Source organism: Saccoglossus kowalevskii, chromosome 21, assembly GCF_978046115.1.
Source record: "Saccoglossus kowalevskii chromosome 21, keSacKowa6.1, whole genome shotgun sequence".
NCBI lineage: Eukaryota > Metazoa > Hemichordata > Enteropneusta > Harrimaniidae > Saccoglossus > Saccoglossus kowalevskii.
Window position 1 is genome coordinate 6328577 of NC_140661.1, and position 22173 is coordinate 6350749.

Consider the following 22173-nt stretch of genomic DNA (forward strand, 5'->3'; position numbering starts at 1 on the left):
CAAAAAATGTAAAAACTGCACTAAGACAGCTGAATCAAAATCGATGTAAACAAAGTACATATATTACAAACAGACATGTTCAACACATAAGCCGCACATTCTATCATATCACCACGCTCTCCTTATCTCCGGGACAAAGGCCCGCTCTGACTGATAAGGTATGGCAATATTTTGCTTCGTTTTTACAACTATCGGTAGTAACACTATTATGCGAAATGTCTTTTCACACATAGAGAGGAATCTTTCGTGCGTTGCCGAAATAATAATCGCATTCCTAACCTTCCTGCACACCACCCTCATACTGCCACGAGCTGTACTATTAAAATAACAAACGTCTCCATGCATGGACGGTTCACATTTTGCACAGATAGCGATCAAACGACGTTTTACCGAATATGTATACATCGCGAATAATAAGTATATATACACCGTCACTGCGTATTGATACTGAATAATGTGAAAAAAAGAAGAAAAACATACCAACATTGGCAAGACCTATCTCTTGATCCGAAACGATGCGCCGCCAGATAACACACACTCGCACATTCACGGCACGTCGCACCTGCCTGGGGCAAACAATAGACACCCAGACGATTCAATTTGACGAATCGTTGCAATAGCCCAGACAATAAATGAAATATACATAATGCTATTTTGGCTATTGTGATTTAAATTTATCAGATGTCGAATAAATAGACAGCAATTTAGAATGTCACATGGGAGGGCGTACATTGTTTGCAATATGCAGACCGATCCATTTTAATTTCCTGGTGTACTTTCTCTGAACGATTCGCCGACTATAAGTAATCATATTTAAATAGAAAATATTTTACAGGAAAGAAAATTCGATTATTTGAGTTGTATTTCGATTTTAATTGGAACGTACTGAAACAACTATTTGTGGTTCTGGTTTGAATTTGTTTAATGAATTACGCCCTCATCGTAGGCACGGTATCAGTTACAATCTATTGTGTCAACTATTTGGGACTCTGTCCACGTGTTCCATCCCGCTCATCAATTTGGGAATTTTGCACTAAAACATGTATTATTATGTTAATTATGATTTCTAAATTTGTGTTTTATTTGACTAGTGACACTTTTGCACGGCCTTAAAGATGACAGTTTTAATTTTTAGCTGGAAGATTTTATTTTTGAATCATCGCAATACTTCAACGAGTACTGATTATTCCAACCATGGGGCTGAAATGTCCTGCTATAACTCGTGAGTATGAACTTGTTTATTTAGTGATGTAGTACCACTGGATCCAACTTGAAATTGGACTTAAGGAGCTATGCTACTTAAAAAAATAAATAAAAATAAAATAAAATACACAGTCACGTATACATAAAATAACATTGTTTTCAGGTTATTTGCAACGGTTGTATCTTATTGATAGCGTTTCCTCTTATGTAGATTTACTGGGAACACATCTATTACATAGTTTTAATTATTATTGAAAATGTATAAACTGTTTGTTTTTTTCTATAGATATCGCCAAATTTGTTTGTATATTTATCATTATGTTCGCACGTGGTCCTAGAAACGCCTTGGGTACATCAACTGTCACCCTCATTATGGGTCTTCCACCCCTTTAATGGAAGTGTAATGTTCCAATATGGTTGGGATGCAGAGTTTGACAATACACTTTATTTCCTTCGTTGGTAAAAAAGATAAAATGTAAATATCATGCTCTCTTTAAAATCAAATTAGAGTTTATATAAATATAATTAAAGTGCTCAGTTGTCGTGTAGCGCGTTCGAATTTTGTCTCAGTGATGTACACATCACACGGGAGCCATATCGAATATAACGTGGTATAGGGACGACTGTTATGCTCTCGGAAATGAAAGAATTGTCACACACGATATTCAGTCGATATTTAATAAGAATTAATGGCGTGTTTAGAACAAGCAGTAATTCACGCAGTTATTCGTGTATAAAGTGACAGTTGACATTTCGTTTTCCGTTTATTTGGAGATCAATATGTCTATGATGTAATAAATTTTCCTGAAAATTATAAAAAAACGTCAGTTGTATGAATAAAAATGGATGATATATAACACTGAGTTGGTATTAACAACAATAACCAGACGAACGCAGCTGGAAATCAACAATAAGTGCTTACTAACCACTGTTCATATTTATGAAATGAGATTAGAAGAGTTAATGTGGGCTGAGTGTTTGTTCGTTATTGTATGTTAATATACACGTGTCACTTGGTTTTGATTTAACATCGCCTTAGTCACACACAAATACATTATTCATTTGATGCAACTGCGCATGCGCTTTCAATTATTTGTACGTATCATTCGCATACGCTTATTTAGTTCATTATATCATTATTGCTTTTTTGTGTATTGCGAAACAACGCTTCTTAGGTTACAACAAGAAAGTTATTAATCTAAACTACCCAGCAATGTCGAACAAAAACAGAGATTCTGAAAGACGTTGATTATATGAAAACAAAAACTTCCCGGAAAAAAAATGCGGGCATCGCTGTAAAAAGTCCATCGTTACAATAATAATGATTACCTTAATTATGTATAGTACTTAATAATAAATTATTCATATACACCGTGGCGATGGCCTCGATTTCACAATAATTGACCAAAAATAGTGAATTAGATTTCCAAAACTCCGAGCAAATGTATTAATACGGTGGAATACGCATCCTTATATGTCAGTTGTATCATATCACTGACATTCGGTATCAGAGAGATGCAGCTGTAAACATATGTATACGATTAAACCTCACAGGTATCCAGTGTACGGAAAACGTCGAAGCTTTCCGTAGACGGGGCGTGTACCCCGGCAAAAAAAATAATGCAAAACATTGGGCTTAAATTAACGCAAGTTGTGGTGGTTCTGAGACAATTCGGTTAAAGGGTTGTTCTCCTCGCATCGCGTGAAAAATACATTGCTTACACGGAATTCGTAAGTGCGACGACTTTTAAACAAAATGTTCAAACATGGGTCCATGGAATAATTACAGCATACTGAGAGCACATGTACCTACGTAGGTATGGGAACCTCTTAGAAAACGATTACCGTATTAAACGAACACGTTATATTTAACAATGCTTTCAATTCCCAGTATTCATAAATTGTGTACTCTCTGTGTGCAGAAACCGTTATGAAAAGTGTTTTCTTTAAAATCGCTTTCAATTGATATAACTTGATGTACGCAAAGACCGTCTGTGTAAAATATTTTTGTACAAATATTTTCAAGCCTTGCCGTCCCCTACTTACTCTGTGTTCAGGCCATAGTGAGCAGTATTGAGTTTCTGGTTTCTGATATTTTAATAATAATTAACTTCAAGATCGATTATCATTAATGTGTTTAATAATACACATCACATTCACACAATAGTTGTAAAATATAAATATGCATTAAATATCACCAATAGGGAAGGTAACAACTAGATAGAAAGAGAATATCACCACCTGTCAACGATGTCTCTGACGGGGCTGTACATTGCAATTATTTATTCAGTTTTGTATAAATTCATTTATCGCATTTCCAAACGTAATTGAAGCCCATTCGATTAATTTTCCATCAACCAACTGTAATTTTACATTTCTTTGTCAAAGGAATATTCATAATTAGATAATATGTCTTGTTATTTCCTCCATGGGATCGAATTGAATGCAGGTCTACATGTCGCGTCTCTGGTATATTGTTATATTATTGCATATTTAGAAATAATTGAGTATGTTACATGGTAGTATCAACGTAAATTGAAAAACTGATAAATGGCGACCAAATGAAAAGACTTCTTTTTGTTTGAGCGGAACGTGTTACCGGACCCCCTAATTAGGAGACGTCAGTTCGCATTCAAAACACACTCTATTACAATTTTTATAAAAGCGCTGTCAATCATTGAAGTAAATAGCTAACGAAGGCAATTTAACAACCAGTTAGGGTTAATATGATAACGAAAATGGGGGTTGACATTTCATTTTATTCGTCATTTAATTTGTCACGCTCAGTTTCCGATGCCGAGACGCGAAGTGGGTACAATGCATTAAGGTGTCCATTCAATGGAGGATGAGACACGTACGTAGGGATGGGTAAATAAAATAAAAGGAGGATACTACAATCAGTTGCAACTATAGTTACCATCAATATGATTGTCATGTTTTACAACTATAAATACAGTATATTGAAGGAAAATGCTTGTTTTGTTTTATCTTCTGACGAAGATGAAATTGTTTCCCAAATATATTATTCATCCATCCCTGTATTGAGTAAGACACTAGCACAATTTTCTCATCACCTGCTATCCCTTGTATTTAATGTACGTGGTTGTATTAGTTGATGTCCCCGTATTTGTATATGAACTTACCCAGTTTGAGTAAAACATGTGTTATATGGCCTGGAGACGCCGTACAAAACCCTGATCTAGTTACAATCCACGATTGTCCGTCAAATAACATGAGTATATGGTAGATACGCATTCATTCATTCATTCATTCATTCATTCATTCTTTCATTCATTCATTCATTCATTCATTCAATAATTTAGTGTATGTTCTTACCAAACAACTTTTGTATGTCACATGATGGTTACCTTCGTGGTTGCTATCGGTAGATAGCAAAACGATTGAAATTAAATTGACGCAGAAATACTGTGAAATAATTTATTTTCGCTGAAAAGACTTTTTGGGTGTTTTGTATAGAATTTATTTTCACTGATTTTTGATGGGTTTAATGTAAAATATAGGGAAAAAGGTATATTCGCTGGATTTTATTTTCACTGAATCATTCCTTCAGCGAAAATAGCGAAAATTAATTCCAAGCGAAAATAAAGTATTCTACAGTAGTTGTTTTAAACTACTAGTAGTCCCACTACGTGAATTTTATTTGTTTTTATTTCAAGAAGTCCATAATACTTTGACGTGTTTCGTTTCGATGATCATCAAATCCGCCGCCGCTTTCAGAGTCACAAGAGGGCGGACTTCCGACTGAAAATCTGATACAGCGGCATCACATTCAACGTCAAAGCGTGCGTCGCTAATCGAGTAAGCACGCATGACTGAACGTGTCATAAAGAAAATCTGAACAATGAAAGCTACGGTAATGCATGTTCTGTATAATTATACAGGCAGGCAACTAACAACATTTATTGTACTTGTGTGGGATTATTTGGGATAAACATTAAGTTCCATTATTGCAGCCTTTACTTTCCGATATGGTACATAATTATCCATATTCACAATACTCAATGGGAAGTGGGTGTATCGAATCAGTGGATAGTTAAATCACGGTGTTTTCCGATGTAGGGTATACCCAGTGCGTAATGGTAATAGTACGATGCGATACCACTGTCTGTTTCCTACACCTAGAATTATCTCAAGAGTTCGCGCTTTTCAAGTTGTCATTTAAACAATATTATTAGTAAAAGCAAATCCATTAACGTTTTAAGTACACCCATTGAGATTTAATAACACGTTTGCCGATGAATCACGATGTCCACGGGCCAAGTTAATATTACATAGGACATGATGGATTGCCTGGTATAGGAACAAAGGCAATGTGACGGTCAGCTGGACGCCATATTATAATTCGATTGGTAGAGACGCGCACGTGCGTTTTAATGGGATACGATCAATACTGTGTTGTTATAACAATGAAATATGAAAGTCAGTAAATCGGTAAATTTCAATTATTTTACGTAGATTCCGGCATCTTCTTCTTATTGCGGTTGTAGTTTAGATAATGGGCGAGTTCACAACCGATCGAGTGAATTGTCATTGTTGGATGTAATGTTATAGAAATAGTTACGAATCAACTTGAAAGTAGTGATGTGCTCCCGGAGTGTGTCTAACATAAAACTGATTTACCACTCACCAGTGATCAGTAGAACTCCAAAACCGATGACGACCTCACAATATTCCTTGGCATACCAGCAAATACAGGTTGTCATTCGTCTGCTTTGGTGCGCATTAAGAATCAACTCGCATCGCAATGACTGGAATATTCCGCTTTGATTTGGCGCGATCCTCGTAACGACTACATCGATCGTCTGCTGCTACTGCTGGAAATATACAACGATACTATCAATGACTTTCAATTGGACCGAACCATTTTAAAACGGGTTGCGTTTCTGTCTCCACACGCGCACCTCATAAACACATAGCAGCTTTCTGATAGCGATAATATTTCGAACAAATCCCAGTCTAATTAATATTACGGGTTTTCATTGTAATATCAAACACATAACAAGGCAAATAAAGACACATGTTGTAACTGCATGGATTTACCCACATGAACAATGGTATAATCCGCAAAGTAGCTGGAATGGAACTACGAAGTCTTATTATTTGTTTACACATTTCCACATTCATTCGAAAAAAAGAGTTCTTGTCGACGAGATACAGGCAAAATTGCGAGTCAAATTTTAATTCATTAGCAAACTCTTTAAAACTGTGGTTATGATTTATATTGGTATTAAAAAATAGGTCAAAAGTCACATTGATTCTGTGTAAAATTAGTAACTGCCACTGCAGGTGCACGACAGACAGCGACATGATATTTTGTAGGAAATAATAATTTATAGTGTAAACCCTTTTTGACATGTTTAATATGTATACATGCGATTACTGTGTTCCGACTGAACTAGCCATGAAGTTGAATGTGTCGGAGATTTAGCGACACCAAGGCGCCAGCATACCGAGATTGAACAAGCGCAATACACTGTGCTGGTGTACCTAGGGGGTCAGCTAGTGTGACTAAGTGTTCGTACCCGCGTGGCTAGAGGGACTAGATGTGGTGGGTAGATGGGGATATATTGCATGTATGGTTAGTCGTAAAATTATTCATGTGGCGGGGAAATGGTGTGTGGTGCATATGACAGGGGTCATATTATATTCCGCCATTGTATGATTCATGTGGCAGGGGATGATGCATATGACAGGGGAGACCGTATGCGAATCGGTGGTGTGTGGTACATATTGCAGGAGAGATTATGTATTATGTCTGTTATTTGTATTGCAATGGATTGTGCGTGGTGTATATAGCCGGGAATACATGTTCAGTCAAACTGTTATTCATATGGATGTGTGCGCGTGGTTTATATGGTGGAGAGATGGTATATTTCGTTACAATGTGGTGGGGGAGTGGCGTATATAGCAGGAAAAATGATATATTTAAATAGTAAAGAATATGTGGCTTAAGCCCATATAGTTAAATTTGTGGGCTTTGTGTTATGAAATGTATTTACCTGCGAATAGAGGTGTACATTATCATATAATTCTGACAGTGGTGATGTATAATGCGCCATAGTGTGATTTATGTGGCAGGGGTTGAGTATTACATGGAGATCTGGTGGCGTGTGGTACATATGACAGATATGATCCAACGTAGTTCGATTAGTGTTGTAGGGATGGTGACACACCTTATTATAATGGATTCATCCAAAGTATGGAGCGACTTTTAGTGAGATACATGTGGTAGGAATTTGTGCATTCGACATTATTTCAAAACAATGTGATTTATGTGACAGGGAAAGTAATAATCTGCCACAGTCTCATTTGTGTTAAAGTGATGCATGTGGAACGGTTGGTGTAATCTAGAATAGTTTATGTTTCCGGGGAAATGTGATTGAGGAAGTGGTACACAACTACACGGCATAAAAAACCGAATCCAGGTTTTAAGAAATCAGACACCTAGATGTAGAATCCATTCGTATTTCTTAAACATGATGCTGATTGTAGGACACAAGGCTACTCTCTGCGCACGACTTTATAAATGTAGGTTTGGAGAAGTTTTAACAAATGTATTTCAAATGACGCCTTTAAAATGAAGCATGGTACCTCCATATAGGACGGATCGGTTACTTGAGGTTCACGTTATGTGAGAATAAATTTTCAAGGTTAATTTTCATGTAGGCCGAATAATATTGGCAAAAAGACAGTCCACAGACAATTATTTGAAACAACATTAACTTGAACGATGCAATTACAGACGATGATAGGGTGCACCAGTATGTATTGTGGGCACAGACAGCGAAGCACCTACACTAATGGGGCAATTACTACGAATGTCGCCTTACTTCCAATACTTACAGCAATGCCAAACACATTTAGAGTAGACCTTATTCTCCTCTTCCTCTGCGGGTAGTCGACGCCATATATGGGGCATTATTATCTCTGTTCGAACACGCTCTACCAGGTCCAATATTGCCGATGATTAAACAAAGACTGTTTTTCCGTGAAGGTACATTCTTATTTTCACCAGTTCTAAGTTGATTATGACCTCTCTATTTACATCCGTAATGACAATGACGAAAACTATGTTATTGTATAAAGTGAATAATAATAACGAAAAATATATCATATCAAGTTCTCCCACCTATAAATAGATGTATTATTTCTTACATCTTTACCGTAGCCGATAAAGAACGTCAAGTCCAGTCCCCGGGGTGGGCTGATTTAAATCACGGTGTTGGGGGAGGATGTAGAAGAAAATTAAATTAATAAATTGATTTAAATCACGGTGTTTGGGGAGGGTGTAGACGATAATTAAATTAAATAAATTTATATTAATTGGATTCACTTTTGTGTTTACATTTGTGTATAGCACCGGTGTATGATAAACATTATAACTATGATGTATAAAAACGGCGATTTATTTGACTGAGATGACACGTGACATTCTCGAGTTGTATGCGACTAGGAGCGTGATCGAGATGCATAAATAGCACAGAACGTGACTAGACAAATAAACCCGTAAACCAGATCGTGTTTTTGCGAAAATGTCTAGTATACATTAGTGACTACTACAAAAAAGGTCAGTTATCTGACAGACACAGCGGCGTCATAATTCTTTCTATACATTGCCGACTAAGAAGATTACTCACTACTGAAACAGAAACGCCAGAGGGCGCCAGCGAGTTCGCAGATGTCTTAAATGGAATGTACATGGGAAATAAACACGATTTAAAAAATACTTTCTATGACATTCTACAACATCACACATTATAGTTATTATAATCTTAAAATTGTCTCTCAAAGCAAATATATATTCTGCGCTGATAAATAGACAAACGAATAGCAATTCAATATGGTGTGAATTGCTCACAAACTGATCTGCATATTTAGGTAAATATGATCACGTGTCCATCATAGGATCCAGTGGTGAGAATGCTCTAATACTGACAAAATGGCCGCCATACAACCATTAGATTCTCGAAAAAAAAGGCGAGTGACCTAAACTTGGTATTAACATATTACCGTGGATACGACGTAAATGTATATCTTTGACCGCGGGTATCGTAAAATACAACTGAACAACGAAATGTTAGTGACGTGATTTTCGTTGAAATCATGTTCATTTCAGACCACAACATTCTCAAGCAATGTAAATATTTGTGTCCATTTTTTTCAAAATTTGAATGCACAACGTTACCGCACAGTAGAGTGAATTAGCCACAAAGGTTTCACACAAGGGCTTCATCGCGCTTTCCTCAGCGAGCGAAAGCCCCATAGATTTTCCCGGCAAACAGATGGAAAGTGCGACGCCGTGGAGAATACTGATACAACTAATACTATACTTTCGAATTATGTACGCCCTCTCTATTTTAATATATGCCGATAGAGGGCGATACTCGTTTCAAGCGTTGTATACGAAAGTACTTATACAACTTGTGGGTTGAATATATTTGGACCAATAGCAATACAGTATTGTCATATAAATATTCAAATATGATGTCGGAGTAACCAAGCTTCAAATTTATGTTGTTAGTGAAACTTTTTAATACACACCATTTGCTCGTTGTTCTCTAAAACCAACACAACTTTGCAGCCGTCTATTGGCGCTTGTATTTAGATTTGTCTTACATCCATTGCAGAGACACCATCGACTTGCGAAGACATGAACTCATGATAAATTTGGCAATTACATTTTTGGACAATCGAATGAATTATATATAATAATTAAGTAAATATTAATTAATGTGTAGTATAGTATTCATCCATTCAAGTAACTAAAAATTAAACAGAAAATTTAAAAAAAAAACAATATGCAAATAAGATAGCCCGTCATAAACATGAATAGATTATATATTAATATCAGCACATTAAATAAAAACATTTTTTGCCATTTTTTTTAATTTGTAATATATTCAAATTATCTGATTAGTAGGCTGTGAATGTACACGGATTATATTGCTTGTTTTTGTGATTCATACTAAAGTACAACACTTTCATAATTGCGTAATATCTATATATTTAATTACATATAGTAATTTTATAACACACTACAGTGCGTTAGAATTTCAGTATTTCATATACGTTGTACACATCACATTGGACCATATTAAACAGGTGCGACAACTATGATGCTCAAAAATCCACAAAACCCTAAAATATAGATCTACAATAGGAATAATGATATGTACATGTACATAATTATACATAATACTAAATTGCTTATATACTATATAATACCTACATTGATGTGAACAACTGTGAACATACTTATACTTTCAGATAACTCCAATTAATAAAAACAATTGCATGCGTCGTGAGCTACCTGCATCAGTGGAACAGGAGTAACATCAGTGGAATATATGCACACATATGACATACACTCCAATTGTGTGCAAAAACTTACATATGATTTATTTGAACTCTGACCGGGTTTGTTCACCTGCTTCCTCTCTACTAGTAAACAGAAACTACATACACTCACGTTGTCCACGTTGTCCCAATGGCGCATCAAATGTATGGATTACATTATAGATTATATAATGACTGTTAGACTTACTAGTATTTTGTATCTGAATGGTTTGCCACACAGCTCACAACTAAATGGCATTTCACCAGTATGAATAATAAAATGTGTTTTCAGTGTGTTTTTTTCAATAAAAGATTTCCCACATTGAAAAAATGTGCATGGCCTTTGTCATTATGATCTTTAAAAGTAGTACTTTCCCACACTGGTTACAGCTTTACGGCATTTCATTGGTATTGACTCTATAGTCATATCTTTAAAATTTAATGATTTCCCATAGTGTTCACAAATACGTGTTCCTCAATATGAATCCTATAATGTTTACCAAGATAGCGAATGATTTACCGCACTCATTGCATCTGTATCTTCGTTTGTCTGTATAATGTCATAGGGAAATCTGGAGACTAAACGATCTTCCTGACTGCTTTAGAAATATTTGGTTTTAAACCACTGTGATGTTTAGCCATCTGGCTTTCATTTGCGTTGTGTCACTATATTGTCTTTTACCAATTTGTAATCTAGTTTCATATTGTTGTTGCATAGGATGCACGACTTAGCTCAAACTAAACAATACGGAAGTCTGAAATAGCAATCGTACACAGTATATCATGCATGTATTACCTTCAGACGGTTGTAACATTTGGTCAACATAACATAGAGATGCCATCTTGGCTGTAATTGGCTGTGGTGTTTTTTTCTGAATATGACAACGTTACACATCACAGATAATCATTCAACGTTCAAGTTCGTAAAGCCGGAAAGATATAAATATATAAAAAGTTTAAATTGTGTAGTGTACGAACATTAGCAGACCTATACCAAACTCAGACAACAAATACAACAATTTGATTGGTTGTCTGAGCATCAACTGACAAGTCTCGATATCTGTTATTTGATGACAACCCAGTTATTCGGAGATGAAGGTACTATATGTCCAAATCAAAATAGTACTACCGGTATTTTTATATACTTCATTTGATTATTTTCAAAGGTTTCAAACAAATTATTTTGACTATTGTCAACGAGTGGATAATAGGTACATATGCAGATATCGTCGATCGTTGAATTCATGTAATCACAGTCTCGTATTCAAGACATCGCTGGGCGTTCTGGCTCATTTTAACAGATCCTCGTTCATAACCACAAATATTTCCGTTAACTTCTCCTATTGTGATTATACGCGTTGTTTTAAAGCCATTTCTACAGCAACGGGCTTGGGATGTATTGGTATCATAAATACTAATATAATTCTGAAGTCAATTCAAACTGGAACCTTCACGAAATCCGTGAAAAATCGACACAAAATTACTTGTGTTCGGTTAAGTTATTAATTCCTAATAATATTAATTCAAAAAATATAACACAGTATTAAAATAAAGAAACTTTTACACTGCTTTATTACACTGAATGGTATATTGGATAGATATAGTTACATCATAATACATCATTAGTATTATATAAAAGATAACGTACCATTAGGTGGTTTTTGCAATACCACGGTACATTGTTATATGATTGACGTGATGTTTCTTGTAATGCTTCATTAATATTACAGTAGAACATGATTTAAATAGACAGAAACTACATACAATCATATTTTTAAAACCAGAATTTTTTTTTTGCTGCACTGTCTTTGTGCCAGTTGACATATTGTTTTTTCTATGGATTGTTATAACATGCTTATTCAAATGAACCTTTTGACGGAATAATAACCCACATTCTTCACAGCTATATGATTTTTCACCAGAATGAATTTTATAATGTTCTGTCATATTCCTTTTATGACGGAATGATTTTCCACACTGCTCGCAGTTAAATGGTCTTTCATCTGAGTGGATCCGTTTGTGTCGAGTCAGGGTGCCTCTGTGATTGAATGCTCTGTTACAGCACTTGCATCTGTGTAACTTATCACCTATGTGAATATTACTGTGTCGATTCAGATGGCTTTTCGTTTCGAATGATTTCAAACACTTCTCACATTTGTACGTTTTTTTCACAACATGGTATTTTAAATGTTTAGACAGCGTAGTTAAGTGACTGAATAATTTAGGGCAATGTTTACACCAATATGTTTTTTTTCTGTGAATTCTATAATGTTCTGTCAATTTCTTGCGATGACGGAATGTATTCCCACACTTCTCACAGAAGTACGTGCCTTCATTTATGTGAATTCTTAAATGTCTAATCAGTGAGCTTTTATAGCTGAACGATTTTCTACACTTCTTGCAAGTGTGTGATTTCTCGCCACTATGGGTTATACAATGTTGAGCCAGACTGCTCTTGTAGCGGAACGATTTCTTACAGTACTTACACACGTGTACGTTGTCACCGTTATACATTCCACTGTCTTTTTGATGAAATGATTACATACAGTATTCACAAGTGTGCAGTCTTTTATCGGTAATTTGTACCATTCTTTGCAGCCACCTGAAAACTTCGACATAAAGATGTTCTACATTGCTCGTTGCTTCCATTACCCAGTATGCGTCAAAGTATAGTCGTTCAGTGAAGTATCAGTATTTGGTATCTACCATATTGTAACCGGTTATCTGAATAATTCCCATCATTACACTAATTATTCGTATCTGCTCAGCCTGCAAAATAATCAGAAACAAAGTTATATTTGTGTACATAAATCAAAAGCAATCTGATTAAAATATAAAGTCCGTAGAGACTCCGTTTGCTGGCGAGCACGCCTATAATGCGAGTCGTTTTAAGATCTCACCGGTTTAACAACAAACCGCAACACATGTTCACCTGGCCGCTCTATATAAACCCATCAAATCCCATAAACAAGGAGCTTCATGAATATTCATAGCAGTCATGGTCAGTCGCTGTCATTGGAATCATAGTCGGGATGCAATTATAGTTACTTTGAATGCATGGAAAGTAATTAATGACATTAAATTACAGCATGTAGTTTACAGATGTATTTTATTAATTATATTTTATATTGGAGAATTTGGTATTTGTTGTTATTAAATATAGTTTCGGTTACATTAGTTTTACGGTGTAAGTTATGTGTAACTAACTTATGGAACCTGCATTGATTATTGATAAATCGTAAAACTGATTTTTACTCAACACTGCTGTCTATGATTGTATTTTGGGCACAAAACTTGACCCTAAATATCAAATCAATTAGTTGCTTAGTCTATTGTTATTGGGTGCGTTGGATAAAACATTGTGACGTCTATTACATTGCAACACTAATACATGCAATGAATATTTAATAATAAGCACATATTTAAAACCAAAAGGATTCGTTTTAGGGTTTCGTCTACGTGGGGGTATAATGTCGCAAAACTTTTAAAATATGAAAAGAAATAATTTTCCAAAACATTAAACAAAATATGGAGAATAGAAAAATGAATAGAAGTATTTGTATATTTCTCTTCTGTAAAAAATAGTAAGTACAAATACACGAGATATAAAGTCATCTCAGATGATGAATGCGACTAAAGGATTTGTAGTGCGAAAAAAATAGTAAAAATAAAGGAATAGATTCTACAAATAGCACAATTAGTTAGTGGACTTCGAATGCACACTGACACCATTATCACATGTATACACTATTTCAAACCAGTGTAATTACTTGTATTCAAATACAAAATAACATTGAATTAAAAAAACAAAGAGGCTTCAACCACATTTGTAGCGGGATGTAGAATGAATAATATAACTTTCTATCAATTCTTTGTATTGCTGCATGTTTTTCACTGTTTTCTGGAAAATAAATTCCACGAAATATAAATTTAGATACCGATTGCGTCATGATAATAGATAACCTGACGAGGTCGCGTGAATTGCGCCCTCCTTGCTGCTCCAAATCCAACAGTAAGGTCTGATGCCGTTCGGACGGTGAGGGCCTACTCATGCCTACATGTCAGGCTAGATAATAGAATTCACGGCAAAAAAAACAGTTAATTACATAATTAGAATGGTTGAAAGCTTATTGAATGCAACTACCAGCCAACTCCGAAGACCCTTGTGTAATGGGGCCCAGTACAATATGGGTTATCCAGACACTACTATCCCATTCTTGGATCCATGTCTACATTCTATACTACCTTACACCATCGTTACTAAACTAAACTACAACGAACACCTAATATTTCTTACCGACGCCACCCCAACCGCCACCTCCAAAGACCAGTCTAGAGAAATGTTTTAGGTGTTAACATGGACGGTGTTAATGACCTTCATTCCTATACAAAGCTTCGCATGGGGCCCACAAATTGCATTTAGGTTGTTCCACCAACAACAAAATTTCCACAATTCACGCACTGTAAGTAAACGCTGTGATACTCTTATTTTATACAGTATAGTCGCATCATATCTCCAATCAAAAATATATGAACGGGTGAAATCTATATGTACACGAAAAAATGTCGTTTTACGACAAGTTTTAGATAATGTATTCAAACCATTACATGGAAAGAAGGTCATAATCGATAGTAGCTTCCACGATATATACACAACTTCCCTGGCTGTATCGTGTCATGTTTGGAATTTCACAGTAACCAGTTATTATCGACCTACAAAGATCACACGTTGTGTGTATGTGTGCATACAAATACCAATAATAATGCGACACACATCCCCTGTGGATGTACTATGACAAGAGTTCAGCATAAATAACACAGCAATAAATTAACACACTCGTCTAAACTGATGAATACGAATCTGAATAAAGAGAATACCTGAATATGGAAATAAGCTACCACGGTCTATCTAAGTACGTGGTTACTACTCCATTGAGCATCTAGTCCACCACATTACGGTTGCATGAAAAAAAAGTGTATGGTGTTCGTTTATGATCCAAAGCCTTTCGCTGTGTGAGGGTCGCATTTATTGGTTGATACTATACTAGTATTTCGATTAGGGGGTATTTCTTAAGAAACAAATCAACTTAAGAAGCATTTCTCACATTAAGTGAACCAATCCATTTTGTTTTCTGTATGGTAGATGTATATAAATAAGATTTGAGTTAAGTACGGGAAAATACGTATTGCCCCACTTTAGAACAGTAGCCTTAGCCCCACATAACACCCCTGCCCATATAATCTACTACACACGATCTATTACGTGACCTTTGACAGTTGACTCGATGTGTGACCGTGAACAGTTACAGGTCATGGTCGTTAATGCTCGTAACCAATTAACATCATAGTGCGTTTTATTTTGAATGAGAGCTGATGGACGCTGATTGAGACTTAGGACGAAAACATACACATTTTTGAGGCAGCCTATAAGTATTCGATATATCCGAATAATATTATGAGGTTATTGCGAGGGCACTGCAAAGTATGCACGAAGACAGTACAGCGGCAATATCGACCGACGCGCAGCGGAGGTCGATGCGACCATGACCACGCTATGCCTGAGTACTGTCTGAGCGGGAGGAGAACAACACATATTGATTTACGTGGAGAGCCTGAGCATTGCCGAGTTCATATCAAATGCAAACAAAAAAGAGAGTATGATTATTTAGGTTCTTTCTGTTTCTAAAGAAGAAACATTGTTTGCCTGTTCATAATTCGGTGTGAAATAGCATATTATAATATTCATTTCGGGAACATTGTCCACTCACACTGTTTCGTATCAGAAACTCCATCAAACGGAATCACTTTTTTGGAATACATCGAAATTGCACGATGGTCGTGAAAGGGTTGTCGTATCTTGGTAACATGTTCGCATAAGCAATGGATGAATGGTGATTGAGCGACAATACCCGGATGTAGATTCATAAGATCTTAGTTTCTATAGATTGAAATATAGTTTGTATTTGGATTGGCATGGTGATATTTCAACTATGGATTTGTCTTGAAACTGAACGTTATTTATTATTTGTATATGTCCCACTCAGAGGTATTTTCGCTGCTCGTCTCATTGTATCAGAATAGAAACTGTCAGGAATCATCATATTAAAAGTATTTAAGATTAATATTATCAATTTGTCTGTTTTTGAGAAAAAAAACATTCCTATATTATTTTATACTGTCTTCATATAATAAATTTGTTGAATTGATGAGAACGGTTTACAGTTGTTTATTTCTTTGAGTGTGTAATCTGTTATGTTGGGCCACAGGTTTGAACTATAATAAAGACCTGATTCATGGTATAAACTGATATATGATATGATATGATTTTTTGTCACCAAGTTGAAAACCTGTTTGTTTGTGCTCGTTGAAGGAATCATTAAGGGCACGGTAGAGTTTTAGTTATAAAACACTCCATTTATTGTGAAAATTTCAATCGGCAAATAGAGAACAATATGTTGACATCAGTTGGTTGCTACGTAACAGCCACGCGGCTACGCCTGGAGATACGTGTAGTTGGACAACAAAGATTAACCAAGCGACCGATCGACGAAGACGAATTAGAATGAGATCGCCCCGTCCTTTTAAGGGGAAACGGTTGAATAAGTAGTCCGCTGATATGCAAATACCATTGTAATTGACGTATAGCGGGTATAGTAGTTGTTGAACGTCCGTTAATAGAGAACTCGCACTGAATACCAAACATCAAGACAAATGAATGTTAGATATCGCTTGATATAGATCATCTAAATGTACCCAGGGCTGGTAACAATTTGTTCTTACTTGTGTTTTGACATAAAATAGATATTTTCAAAACCCATTTAGTGTTTTAGTCACATGGACCTGACTGGTTTTTGTTTTGTTCCATTATATAGTATTCACCGTTCAACATGGCAGCCGTACCTGGCCATTGAGTCGATTTCATCCCACTCCTGCACACTGCAAAGTATCACGGATCCACAGATGGCTAGCCACCCGATGTTGCTATAAGTTGTACTATATGTTTGTAAGGCAAACTGTATTTTAGTAAAGTTCTGCATATCTAACAGTAACACAGATGAGCTGATCAAATTGATTTTATTCTCAATTAAGTCGTTTCACAGTGCTTTTATTGGATGGTATTGCCATAGACTATTCCTATAAATTCAATGTGTTATTGTAGACATTATATACTTATTATTAATTCCTTTATCCCGTACCACAAGAGTCCGATATTAAAGTACACATACAACAATTACTATAATCGTTGAGAAAAATACTACCAATAATAACTAAACGGTGAGCACTACTTGTTAAGTAGCAATACTCTTTGTTTAGACAAATGTACGAATATATCCACAACTAAGTTCCGGTTAATTCTATTCCTTTTATTCGTCTATTAATTTAGAATGCGAGTAAAAATGCGGTTAAATTAGTTAAATCGTTGATGTTTGTTCTATAACCAGCAAGGATTGTGCATCGATAAATTGGCAGCGACTATCTTCGATTGCACCAATATTAGACTGATGTATAAATGTGCGTGTCTAATCTTAATTAGTACTTGCTTCTTTTCTCATGGATAGTTCACATGAAGAAATTCTTATGTACAGCGTTAATATTTTTAACAAATTCAAGATAGTTGTATGATTCAAAATCAAAATCAGATTTGGTCTTACATATTTATTCACAATGTAATATGATCTGAAAAGTGGGTGACTGTTTATAAATGAACATAACGTATTGGTATGTTATTTATATAAACTACACTTGTTTCATAATGTGTGCAATTGCAATCACAATCTACATATCAATTTCTATGTTCCCAGTGCTTCCATAGTTCTGTTATGAACATTAGCGTTGTGTTCAGGGATCAGGGAATTTCGTATCGCTTGGCTGATGTCACTCACCAGATTCGACCCAAATGAATACACATAAGTTCATTACAGATAGTCCAGCTTTATTCACACAGTCAGCCGAGGTAACAGCTGAAGTCTCTATCATAACAGTTCTAAATAATTCTCTGATTTGTGCTGTTCTGACTAATTTCATTCTCGCTAATCTTCATCCAATATTTGAAACTCGAGATGAAAATGAGTTTCTGTCTTCCTCTTGATAATTTCCCTTTATTTTGAAATTTGAACTGCGTTCCAACAAGTTTCCATTTCGCATGTGATAAAGCCAAGATATTCGGAGCATTCTTTTGTAAACCCAGATTTCAACTGATTGGTAATATCTTTTCCCATAGCCATGATATTGTCCATCATTCACTGCCGTAGGTGAGGGTAAAGAATATATAACAATCCAATATTCTTGCCATGTACAACATAGACCTCTGCGCGGTTTGAAGTGTTGATTAATAATTAAAACACAAAACAATAAAATCCATTTTCGTATTGTACCAAACATTGCGGTGAATATTAAATAGATTAATTAAATAAATACTTGTGTCGTTTGGATATGGTGGCGTATTTGGAATCTCATATCGTACTAGTTGTACTTTTTTGCAATACCACGGTACATTGTTATATGATTCACATGATGTTTCTTGTAGTGCTTCATTAATATTACAGTAGAACGTGATTTAAATAGACAGAAACTACATACAATCATATTTTTAAACCTAGAATTATTGTTTTTCTGCGCTGTTTTTGTTGTAACTTGTAGCCCTGGCGGTGTTTTTTTGCCTTTTTTTTCTTTATGAACTCTACAATGTTGAGTCAGAGAGCGCTGGTTTAGAAAAGACATCCTACACTGCTTGCAACTGTATGGTATTTTACCGGAATTGATTCGAGATTTATTAACCAATTTGAGTGATTTCTTACGTTGTGTGGCACTTTTTGTTTTCTGAAACCCATGCATTGTTAAACAGTGTCGTTTTAAATGACCCTTTAGACGAAATGATAACCCACAATCCTCACAACTATAGGGTTTTACATCCGAATGAATTTTATAATGTCCTGTTAGATTCCTTTTATGACGGAATGATTTCCCACAATCCTTGCAGCTGAATGGTCTTTCGCCTGTGTGGATTATGTAATGTTTTACCAGTGTACTTTTTTGAGTGAATTCTTTTCCACACTTGCATGTGTAAGGTTTATCACCTGTATGGACTACATAATGCTTTTGTAGCGTGCTCTTCTGGTTGAATGATTTCCCACACTTCTTGCAGGTGAATGGTCTTTCACCTGTGTGGGTTCGACTATGTCCAGCCAGGGTGCTCTTATAACTGAAGGATTTCTTACACTTTTTACAAGTGTATGGTTTTTCATCTGCGTGGTTTGCGACATGTTGAGCGAGGATAATTTCCGTACTGAATGATTTCCCACACTTTTTACAGTTATATGGAGTATCGTCGATAGGAATAGCTTGGTCTTGTGACTGCATGGTTTCTGGTGTTTCTGTAACAGCGATTCTGCAATGTTCTGTCGAATTCATTTGATTATGCAATGAGTTCCTACACTTCTCTCACTTGTATATGTTCTTCGACATGAAGTGTGCTCTGTTAAAATGTTGACAAGCGCGAACCGTAGCCATCTGAAGACACTACCATTAATCAGTGTATGTCTCTGAAGTATCCATATTCTTCCATCTTGTACAGTACTTTTTAAAAATAAATTATCACATGTTCAATCTGGAATGTAATCAAAGTAACCATGTGTTAGTAGCAATGTCACTGACTACCATAGTGTACACTGGATTGCATAATGGAATACATAGAAAAGAGTTAAAGCGGGGGGGGGTCGTCACATGCGCATGCGTCAGATGGCCATATCGTGTCATTGTTTACAAACAAGCGTCTGCCCGTGAGCCTTTGCGTTTTTAGCGTGAGTTGTTATCGTCGCTTGGGAGTCAATTCCCGCGCGTGCGCAGGTGACGACCCTTCCGCTTTAAATTATTCTGAAACATTAATTATTCAAAAATACAAAACAATATTAAATCAACTAAGTGAATTATTGATTAATAAAAACACTGGTTGGCGTTTAACTAGATCTATCTATTATCAGCTGACACACAAGTTTGTTTTTTCGCGATCACTTCTCTATTTAACGATCACGCAATAAATTGTATTTTTTTCATCGCATAACAAGAGTGAGCAGAATGATATCTTGAGGTCATATACCATGCTCTAATTGATATATTACGTTTGTATGAGTATTAACCGTTGTTGCGATCTAATTGTGTTTGAATGTCCATTCCCTGATACATACGAAATGTAAACATTCTAACTATGCGCAATGTGACTTGGAGTCATAGTGATACTATCGGTCATTGACCCTAGCTCAGACAACTGTATTAGTTGTCTGAGACCCTAGGTACTGTAAAGGGGTTAATTATTAACTGGGTTTTAATTTAGCTTATTTCGCTGAGTGAAAAATGCGCTAATTATGACCCAGTGAATATTTAAAATTGAACATAGAACACATTATCTAAATAACAAAACCGTGAATTGAAAACCCACTGAATATGCCTGAAATGGTAAATCAGTGAAATTTAAAACCAGTTAAAATTAGTCATTTTACAGTATGTCAGAAAGTTCGTGAATATTTCTTGTCACGGAAAAAACGTTCCCTAAGCCGAGCGATTATATATATACAATGTATTAATTAATTCATTAATTAGCCCCAATGTATCGAGAGATAGGGCGTTCCTTGGACCGCAGTCACTCTATCGATAGAGGGACTGTGCTTGGACAGAGACGATCGTGAGGCACCGTACCAAGGGCCAACTCTGATATGACGATTCACTACTGTACCTACGCCACGTTCCATGTTAATCCTTCCCCACTCAGTAAATCGCGCTAACAGGAAAGAGTAACCCTACTGCTAATGAAAGCTATTCATAAAAAAACACGCCTGCGACCAGCTGATAAATTCTAACGATTTCATGACGGTGATATCAAGTATACAGTGTAACGAATAAAATTGACCCAGATAGTTCACACAACGATGTTAACACAATATACAATAATACTAAGCATTGAAAATGGTAGCTGGGTCAGTGAATCAAACATTAACCGTTGATTAACATATGTCTAAAACCATTAAACAAAGCATACCTGAGTAATGAAGGAAAGCTGGATATATATCTAGCTAACTACTTGGAGAGAACGACGGACTATAACTTTGCTAGCACTCCGAACAATAGACCTCCCTTCACATATGGTCACGGGGAGTGAAAGTGGCTTGCATTGTGGATACGAACCGGCACAAAAGACAGCCGTCTTTGTGTGAAATAGACACATAAACATGGAACGAATATATTATCATATATTATATGTGAAGCATTTAGTGGACGATACCAAATCCAACTCGGGGGTGTTTTCTTCATGGATTCAACTGACTGCACGAGGAAATGTCCCATATCACGGAAATCGAATTCTTTCATTTTTTGTTTGTTTGTTTGTATGGAATATGTACACGAGTTATATTTGAGCTAAGCGCTGGCCAATACATATTGTTCGCAAACAAACGTCGATCTGCTGCGCATGCCTAGAAACACGTAAGGTGATGTACAGTTGACTGGTGGGTGACCATGAACCGTCAATGCGTAAATAATTTACTCCAACACATAATACTAGTAATTTCATGTTGACAATGCAAACATAGGGACAGTGCTGCGCATGGAGTCACGTATGCA

The 22173-nt window shown here is 35.9% G+C and overlaps 1 protein-coding gene and 1 long non-coding RNA gene across 2 annotated transcripts in view; both read right to left on the minus strand.

The window, feature by feature from the left end:
* LOC100367699 (LHFPL tetraspan subfamily member 2 protein-like) overlaps positions 1-5885 on the minus strand; it is a 47726-nt gene extending 41841 nt beyond the window's left edge. The window contains exon 1 of the mRNA XM_085494966.1: positions 5852-5885. The gene's annotated coding sequence lies outside the window, so the exon portion shown is untranslated. The remainder of the gene's footprint in view (positions 1-5851) is intronic.
* A 13730-nt stretch (positions 5886-19615) lies between these two features.
* On the minus strand, positions 19616-21741 carry LOC102802214 (uncharacterized). Its single transcript, XR_013418700.1, has 2 exons — positions 21593-21741; positions 19616-20167 (listed from the first exon to the last, which is right to left on the minus strand). It is a non-coding gene; the product is annotated as an uncharacterized LOC102802214 (long non-coding RNA).
* Positions 21742-22173: the final 432 nt, after the last annotated feature.